The sequence below is a fragment of the Octopus bimaculoides genome, chromosome 3 (assembly GCF_001194135.2).
Source record: "Octopus bimaculoides isolate UCB-OBI-ISO-001 chromosome 3, ASM119413v2, whole genome shotgun sequence".
NCBI lineage: Eukaryota > Metazoa > Mollusca > Cephalopoda > Octopoda > Octopodidae > Octopus > Octopus bimaculoides.
The window spans coordinates 35,735,480-35,744,143 of record NC_068983.1 but is presented as its reverse complement, the minus strand read 5'-3'; the positions used below and the strand labels follow the sequence as shown (position 1 = coordinate 35,744,143).

General features: G+C 36.1%; 1 protein-coding gene across 8 annotated transcripts in view; it reads left to right on the top strand.

Annotated features, from left to right (window-relative positions):
• Positions 1-8,664, top strand: part of LOC106877319 (tyrosine-protein kinase CSK) — a 342,382-nt gene that overhangs the window by 220,209 nt on the left and 113,509 nt on the right. The gene's annotated exons all lie outside the window — the stretch shown is intronic.

Sequence of the window (8,664 nt, the reverse complement as noted above, 5' to 3'; positions counted from 1 at the left end):
ATAGAATTCTGGCAAAACTGTTTAGCAACAGATCGACAGCAATTGCTTCATCACAAATTGCCATCCTAGCTCCTGTGAAAAGGGATTACCCTGCTATGTATAATCAGGGCAGCGCAAAAAGTTGTTTTGCACAAGCATTTCTATAGCCAATTACACGGATGAAATTTACGTATGCTTAATAATTTTACGCAAAGCAGCCTTCAGACTTTCCCTATTAATTTCATCGTCTTTTGAATTATGAACATATTTACATCATAAGGGTTTTTTCGTTGTAAGGCTTTCTTTTTTAGTTGATTTTCAGCTAGCAAGACTTATCGTAGATGGCATAATAAGTCGCACCCGGACAAGGTCGGGTTATACTGCTAGTATGTTGATAAAATATCTTCGCAGAAACACGTCAATACGTGTTTAGACAAAACCGTGTAGACAGATATAAACATTTTGTTTGAGTATACACTGCCTTATCGAACAGAAAAAGAAGACTAGTTTCAGTCCTGTGTGGAGATTTTAAAAACTCTCTGAATACCCTCTTTAACTGTCCAACGAGGCATTATTTATAAACCCATAAACCAATTTGCGCGCGCGCAACACGCACTTTGACAACTAGTTCGATTAACAAAATTGGTTTGCTTCAATGTTAAAGTGTACGACAAAGTATATCTGTACATTCTTATCCAACACTGTATTATTGTCATATGTAAATTCCCGCCTCTTTAAATATATTCTGTAGTACACTGTAGCATTGTATTTTTGTGTTATCTATATCGGTTATTTTTATGAGTATCTCAGTGGCATGTATGTGTGTGCATGCGCACTCACACACACACACACACAAATTGCGAGTGAACACGAAACCAGTTCGTTTCCCAGCCACATAGGTTTGAGTCCTATTATGTGACACCTTATATTATAACTTCGAGTTGATCAAAAGCCTTGTGAGTGCATTTGGTTAGCGGAAACTGAAAGAAACCCGTCATGTGTGTTTGTGTGTGTTACTGTTTCGTTGTCTTGTAATAATGTGATAATCGTAAATGAGTGTCACCGTCATGCAAGCAGTGTCTTTAGTTTCCAATCTTCTGTAAAAGCATAGCTGGTCTTAAGGAAGTATTACCTTACGTGGAAAGAGGTGAGGGCTGGCAACTGGAAGGGCATCCAGCCGTCGAAAATCCGCCGCAGCAAATTCCATCTGACTCATGTAATCATAGAAACGTGGACGTTAAAATGATATTTATGACCACTTAGCAGTGCATGTTGCATAACATAAAATGTATAGTAAGATGTATGTAATTATGAACAATACATATATAACCCATTGCACTGATAACAGCACACACACAAAGCTGTTCCAGTAGTAATGTGGGACTTGAAACCAAAGGAGCCATTGTTTGTCATCTCCAGTCCATTTAGCTGTTGTTTGTTACATTGGCTTGGTTAAAATTCTCTGCTGTAAGTGACAGAGGTATGTGTATTGACAAGCGAGCAGCTCCTTAGCTTGTTTTTCTGAGTTTGACAGCATTGACTCCACTAGGCTGACTTTTGCCTTATATTTACTCTATAGTTGCCTTTTATTTACAGTACATGGAGATGAACTGTTTAAATCACGTTCCTATAATTGGCTGTGTCATGGAACCCACACAATAAACTCTTTGAAAATGGTTTAAGGTTTGGTGAAAGACACACTGTGACTTTTGATCACTTGATAAGATTTTGTAAAAAGGCTTCTGTGATTAAGAGGCTGAATAAAAACAAAATGCGACAAATCAATTCACTAGCAGAATCGTTCGAAGAAATGCTTAGCAGCATTTCTTCCGGCTTTCTATGTTCTGAGTTCAAATTCTTACAAGGTTGATTTTGCCTTTCATCCTTTCAGGGTGATAAATTAAGTACCAGTTACACACTGGGGTCAATGTAATCTAATAGCTTTTCTCACCAAAAATTCAGGCTTTGTGTCTATTGTAGAAAGAATATTATTATTCAGAGTGGTAGATTTGGTAGAATTATCAGAGCGCCTGATAAAATGCCTTGTGGTATTTATTTTGACTTATGTTCTCGGTTCAAATTCTGCTGAGGTCAACTTTGCCTTTCATCCGCTTTTTGGAGTTGATAAAATAAAGATACCAGTTTCATATTGGAATTGGTGGTATCGGTTAACACTCTCTACTGCTCTTGTGCCTAAATTAGAAAGAATTATTTTCCTTAGAACTCCTATGTAGAAAATAATCAGTTATCCCAATTCGCCTATTAAGCTTCTAATCACACATGTTTTGCAAACTTATGTTGGATTCACAGCCAGATTTTATTGTCAACAGAACAAGTATTATCTTGAATTAATATTTCACATGTATGGGTATAAAGGAGAGTGAAGGAGTAATAACATTCCTTCGTGGTGAAGAGAATGAAATAAATGCATTCATTCATTCTTGTGGTTGGCATGTTTGACATAGCGATAGAGAATGATGGAGGAGCTGGGTAGCATCAAATTATTTCACGGTGTGCCATTAGAATACCAAGATTTATGTGTTAAAGAGAAATGTGGTGATGGAGTAGGGTGGCGGAATAGATATCGCTCTGTTATTTTAAATTTTGGTTTCAATATTTGTCTTGTTCCAGTTTTAATCTCAATTCAACTCTGATCAAGCAGACTCTGTGATTAAAGGTATTTCAACTTTGGCCATCCTATTTTCGTTTTACATAGTTTATCTTGGACTACATTATCCATTGTGTTTTTTTTTTGTTTTTTTTTTGTTTTTTGTTAAGATGGCCATAACTAGTGATTTAGCTACTGTTTCTGGCAGGTCAAGCGACTGCATAGACACATCTTCGTCAGCTCAAATATTGTGTTTTTCCTTTTACTTTTTTTTTTTTAGTCTGGTACTTATTCTATTGGTCTCAGTAACTGCTAAGTTACTGGGATGTAAACAAACCAACACCGGTTGTCAAGTAGGAGATGGGATGAACACAAACATATATATGCATATGCGCACACACACATACATATACACATACATACTAATATACACCTGTGCTTTGTTGTCGATTTAGCCATTTATACCTCAGATTTGTTGTTTTTATGCTAATTTTTTTAAAAAATCAATAAATTCTGTCAATTTTGTTATTGTAAAAAAAAATTTTAAAAATAAAAAATCTACCAATTCATGATGTGAATTGGTAGATTTTATGGTCAAGCATGACAAGCAAATTTGTGGTATTGAGCAGAATATTTGCTGTAACCCAAGACAAAACAATGTACATGATAACACTTCCAATTAGTTAAGATCAGAAGTCATGAGAGCCACTGCCTGGTACTGCATCAGGGCAGTTATTATTATTATTATTATTCAAGGTAGCGAGCTGGCAGAATCATTAGCATGCTGGACGAAATATTTAGCGGAATTTCATCTGTTGCTACATACTGAATTCAAATTCTGCCAAGGTCGACTTTGCCTTTCATCCTTTCTGGGTTGATAAATTAAGTACAATCAAAGTACTGGGGTCAGTGTGGTCAACTATCCCCTACCCCTCAAATTCCTGGCCTTGTGCTTATAGTAGAAAGTATTATTATTATTATTCAAAGTGGTGAGCTGGCAGAACCATTAGCGCGCCTGGCAAAATGCTTAGCAGTATTTCATTTATCACTGTGTTCTAAGTTCAACTTATGCCGAGGTCAGCTGTGCCTTTCATTCTTCCGGGGTCAATAAATTAAGAACCGGTGAAAAAACTGGGGTTGATGTAATCGTCACATCCCTTCCTCCAAAATGGCAGCCCTTATGGCAAAATTTGACACCATTATTATTATTATTATTATTATTATTATTATTATTATTATTATTTTGATGAGGATGATGATGATGGAGATGTGCTTGCATAGCAAGTGACTTGATCTGAGATTGTGTGCTGAAGCAAAAACAATAGCAGCTTGGAAGGTGTTTATAAGCAATTTAAGAACACACAAAAAAACATTAGATTCACTTCAACATTTAAATTTAATTTCATTTTAATTTAATTTAATTTTAAATTAAGTTTAAATGAAGTGAACTAACGGTTTTTTGTGTGTTCTTAACTGGCTTATGAACATCTTCCACGCTGCAGTTATTATTATTTTTATTATTTCTTTTTATCTTAGGTTTTGTTGGAATTCCTGGAGACTTGCATGCATAGCAGTCTTGCTGCCTGCAGCCTACGGTGCCATGCCATTGTTCTTTTCAACTATCTAATACTTTCCTCATTATTCTGGCCGTGGCAAGGAGACAAACCTTTTGTAACAGTTCTACTGGGCACTCTATTCTGATTTCCTTTATATTCCTCTTGATGCCTTCTGATACTGTCCCTAAGGACCAAACAATAATTGGCACTATCTTCACCTTTAATTCATTTTCCATATTATTACTATTATTATTATTATTATTATTATTATTATTATTATTATTATTATTATTATTGATGAGCTGACAGAATTGTTAGCAACACTGGACAAAATGCTTAATGGCATTTTGTCTGTCGGAGTTCAAATTCTGTTGAGGTTGACTTTACCTTTCATCCTTTTGGGGGTCAATAAACTTAGAACCAGTTGCTGACCTTGTGCAAAAAATAAAAAAGGATTATTATTTTAAGTGTCAAATGTTAGCCGTATCTGTTTTAGACTCCTTAACCAGGGGTTCCCAATCATTGAGACGTTGGTAATTTTGTCCTGGACTGCACAGAAAGAATGAAGTTTATTTCTGTTTTATTGACTATCACAATCTGCTGGGTGTTTTTGCATTCTTTTACTCTTTTACTTGTTTCAGTCATTTGACTGTGGCCATGCTGGAGCACCGCCTTTAGTCAAGAAAATCGACCCCAGGACTTATTCTTTGGAAGCCTAGTACTTATTCTATCGTTAAGTTACGGGGACGTAAACACACCAGCATCGGTTGTCAAGCGATGTTGGGGGGGACAAGCAGACACACACACATACAGATATATATACATATATATGACGGGTTTCTTTCAGTTTCTGTCTACCAAATCCACTCACAAGGCTTTGGTCGGCCCGAGGCTATAGTAGAAGACACTTGCCCAAGGTGCCACGCAGTGGGACTGAACCCAGAACCATGTGGTTGGTAAGCAAGCTACTTACCACACAGCCACTCCTGTGCCTATATATATGTAATAATTGAATTATGTATTGTGTACTTGTTTTGTTATGTGCGTGATCCCTCAGTCCTTGGAAAAATTGTCTTGCATGAAACCGGTTGGGAATCACTGCATTAAGCCACTGGAAAGTTTGACGTATTTGAGATTCAAACAAATAATTGGGTGATTTCTCAGGTTATGCTTATTTTCAATGGGAAGGAAAAAAGGAAGGGGTAAATGAGAAGTGGAGAGGAATGGGAAGAGGAGAATGAAATTGTGGTTATGATGATGATGACAGCAACAAACATGACACTTAACTGTCTTTATTAAAGGGGTGTAGTCAACGATTTCCTTCTACATCCGTTCTAGTGACATTGAGTTGAAAAAGAAAAGTGATTACCCAACCACCTACCATTCCTTTCTCTGTCTGTCTGTCTCTCTGTCTTTCTCTCTCTCTCTCTCTCATTTCTTTTTCTTTATGACGGCAACAATGCTTAATTTTTATCAAGGAAATAATTTTTTTGCAATTAAAAAACAATTTCAAAATGAGAGGCGGACCAGATTTTATATCTTTAAATGTAATGCCTCTACCATCACCGTGGTCGTCGTCGTCATCATCATCATCATCATCATCGTTGTTGCTAGTAGTAGTAATTGTTGTTGTTGTTGTTCTCTTCTGCTATCCCCACCCAGAACTCACCCACACTGCTATCAATGTTCCCTTGTTCTCTCCCCTACTCCCCTGCTACACCACTACACCTCATGATAAAACATTAAACAAAAAAACGCCTGAGAACTCAACCACACAACACCTCACATGTCTGATAATAATACAGTAAAGTTTGAATATATTTTAAGAAATTTCTTGTCCTCTGTCTTTCTCTCTCATAGTCTTTATATCTGTCTTTTTCTCTCTCCAACTATTCCTCTTCTTTTTCTCATCTCTGCACCTCTGTCTCCTTCTCTCTAATTATCTTTTCTTTCCCTTTATTCCATATATATATAATTTATATGTTTACATATATACTGTATACATGTGTGTATATGCCTTTATTCAGTCATCATTCTCCCTCTCTTTTCCCTCTTATCCATCTCTCCTCCCCCTCACTTTTTTTTTCATCGGCCTCATAAGCAAAAAGTGATAATATTCTAAGAGCTCTTTCTCTCTCTCCTCCACCTTCCAGTCTCTCCAAGCTATGTTGTTTATCTTTCCAGTTTAAAATATCATTTAAAGAAATAAACTTGGTAGAAACAATAGCAAACCATTCTCAATGCACAAGATTATTTTAATTTTGTTCCGCTATTTTCTAAGGGTCAATTCTATTCAGTAGCCACTTAGCCTTGTTACTAAATAAAATAATACTATTTAAACAATTTCATCAGCCTAGTTTTAATTTTTTATGGTAGACATCTTTCAATTTCATCAAAATTCTTCTTATAAGAATGATGGTTTTCCTTCAAGTTTTGCGAGTGTAAACATAGCTGTGTAGTAAGAAGCTTGCTTCCCAACCACATGGTTCCAGGTTCAGTCCCACTGTGTGGCACCTTGGGCAAGTGTCTTCTGTTATAGCCTTGGGCCAAGCAAAACCTTGTGAGTGGATTTGGTAGGTAGAAACTGAAAGAAGCTGAAAGGCGGCGAATTGGCAGAAATGTTAGCACGCCGGGCGAAATGCTTAGCGGTATTTTGTCTGCTGCTACGTTCTGAGTTCAAATTCCGCCAAGGTCAACTTTGCCTTTCATCCTTTTGGGGTCGATAAATTAAGTACCAGTTACGCACTGGAATCGATGTAATCGACTTAATCCGTTTGTCTCTCCTTGTTTGTCCCCTCTATGTTTAGCCCCTTATGGGCAATAAAGAAATAAGAAACTGAAAGAAGCTTGTGTGTGTGTTTGCCCATCGCCATCACCACTTGACAACTGGTGTTGGTGTGTTTATGTCCCCATAACTTAGCGGTTTGGCAAAAGAGACTGACAGGATAAGTATCTGGTTTAATATAAGTACTGGGGTCAATTCATTCAACTAAAAATTCTCCAAGGCAAGTGCCCCAGTCTAATAACTGAAACAACTAATGGTAAGATATGTCATCACCATCATCACCTTTTCACGTTAACCATGCCATGTTTACATGGATCAGGAGGAAATTGTTGAGGTAGATTTTCTACAGCTGAATGCTTTTCCAGTCACCGACCCTTACTTGTTTCCAAGCAAGGTGATATTTTTCCCATGATCAGATGTTTTTCATGGAAAGCTGGAAATGAACAACACCTCTTGTATGACAGTGATGCTTGTTTACAGCCATCACATATATGCCTACACATGTATACTCCCACACATATTATCATCATCATCATATTTTTCATTTTAGCATCCACTTTTCTATGCTTGCTTGGATCAAATGAAATTCATTGAAGCAGATGTTATGTGGTTGAATGCTCCATTTCTGTTACCTATCCTCATCTGTCTCCAAGCCAAGGAAATATCATCTGCCCCAGCAAATTTTGTCCGACCCATACAAGCATGGAAAAATGGATGTTAACACAAGAGTGATGATTGTATCACATCTGTTTTTTCATACTCTTACACACACACAAATTGTTTTTAGTAATAATATATCTCAAAGTACACACATGAAGCTATAAGCAATAGTATGTAAATATTGGAGTGAAAAACCCTTTTAGATAAAAAAAAAGTTGAAGGCTGCCTCTGAGACTTGAACCCACATCTTCTGTAAATTTGATAGGTGGTCTGCCATCGGGCCAAAACAAACCTTCAAATTTTTCTATCCATTTTACTTTATATTATTTAGAGCTATGTGTCTATATACTATTTCAAAAAAAAACAATCTCACATTCTCTTGAAGCTTTATGAAGTTCTTATGACATGAATTACAATTCTTGCTGGTAAGAATAAAGTTACTAAACTGGATAGAGAAATTTAAATGATTGCTTTGGTCCAATGGAAGAACGCCTGGAGATCTGAGCTCAAGTCCCACAGGCAGCTTTTGACTTCTTTGGTCCCTGTGTGTGCTTTGAGAGAGTATTTCCACACCTGAAACTTTTTCTCTAGTCCTGGTAGTGTTCATGTATATATATCCATATATATATATATATATATATATATATATATATATATATATATATATATATATATATATATATACACACACATATATAGTAAATCCAAAAAAGAACAAACACAAAAAAAGCAACAACACAAGGACATGGTACATGTAAAGTATTGGCAGACACTCAGGGAAGGAAAGGAAGTTGGTTTAAAGTTTTGAGCAGACGCTCTTCTTTGGAAACAGAGGAAAGTCCAATAGAAGGGAAGACGGAGGAAGAAAATCTCCAACGATTCACCTGTGGTGTATGGTGTATGTATATATATATATATGTGTGTGTGTGTGTGTATATATATATATATATATATATATATATATATATATGGGAGAATATACAAATAACAACAACAGACGAGGACAGGTGGTGTAAATAACAAAAGTATATATTAGTATATATTATATATATATGTATATAAATATATATATATAT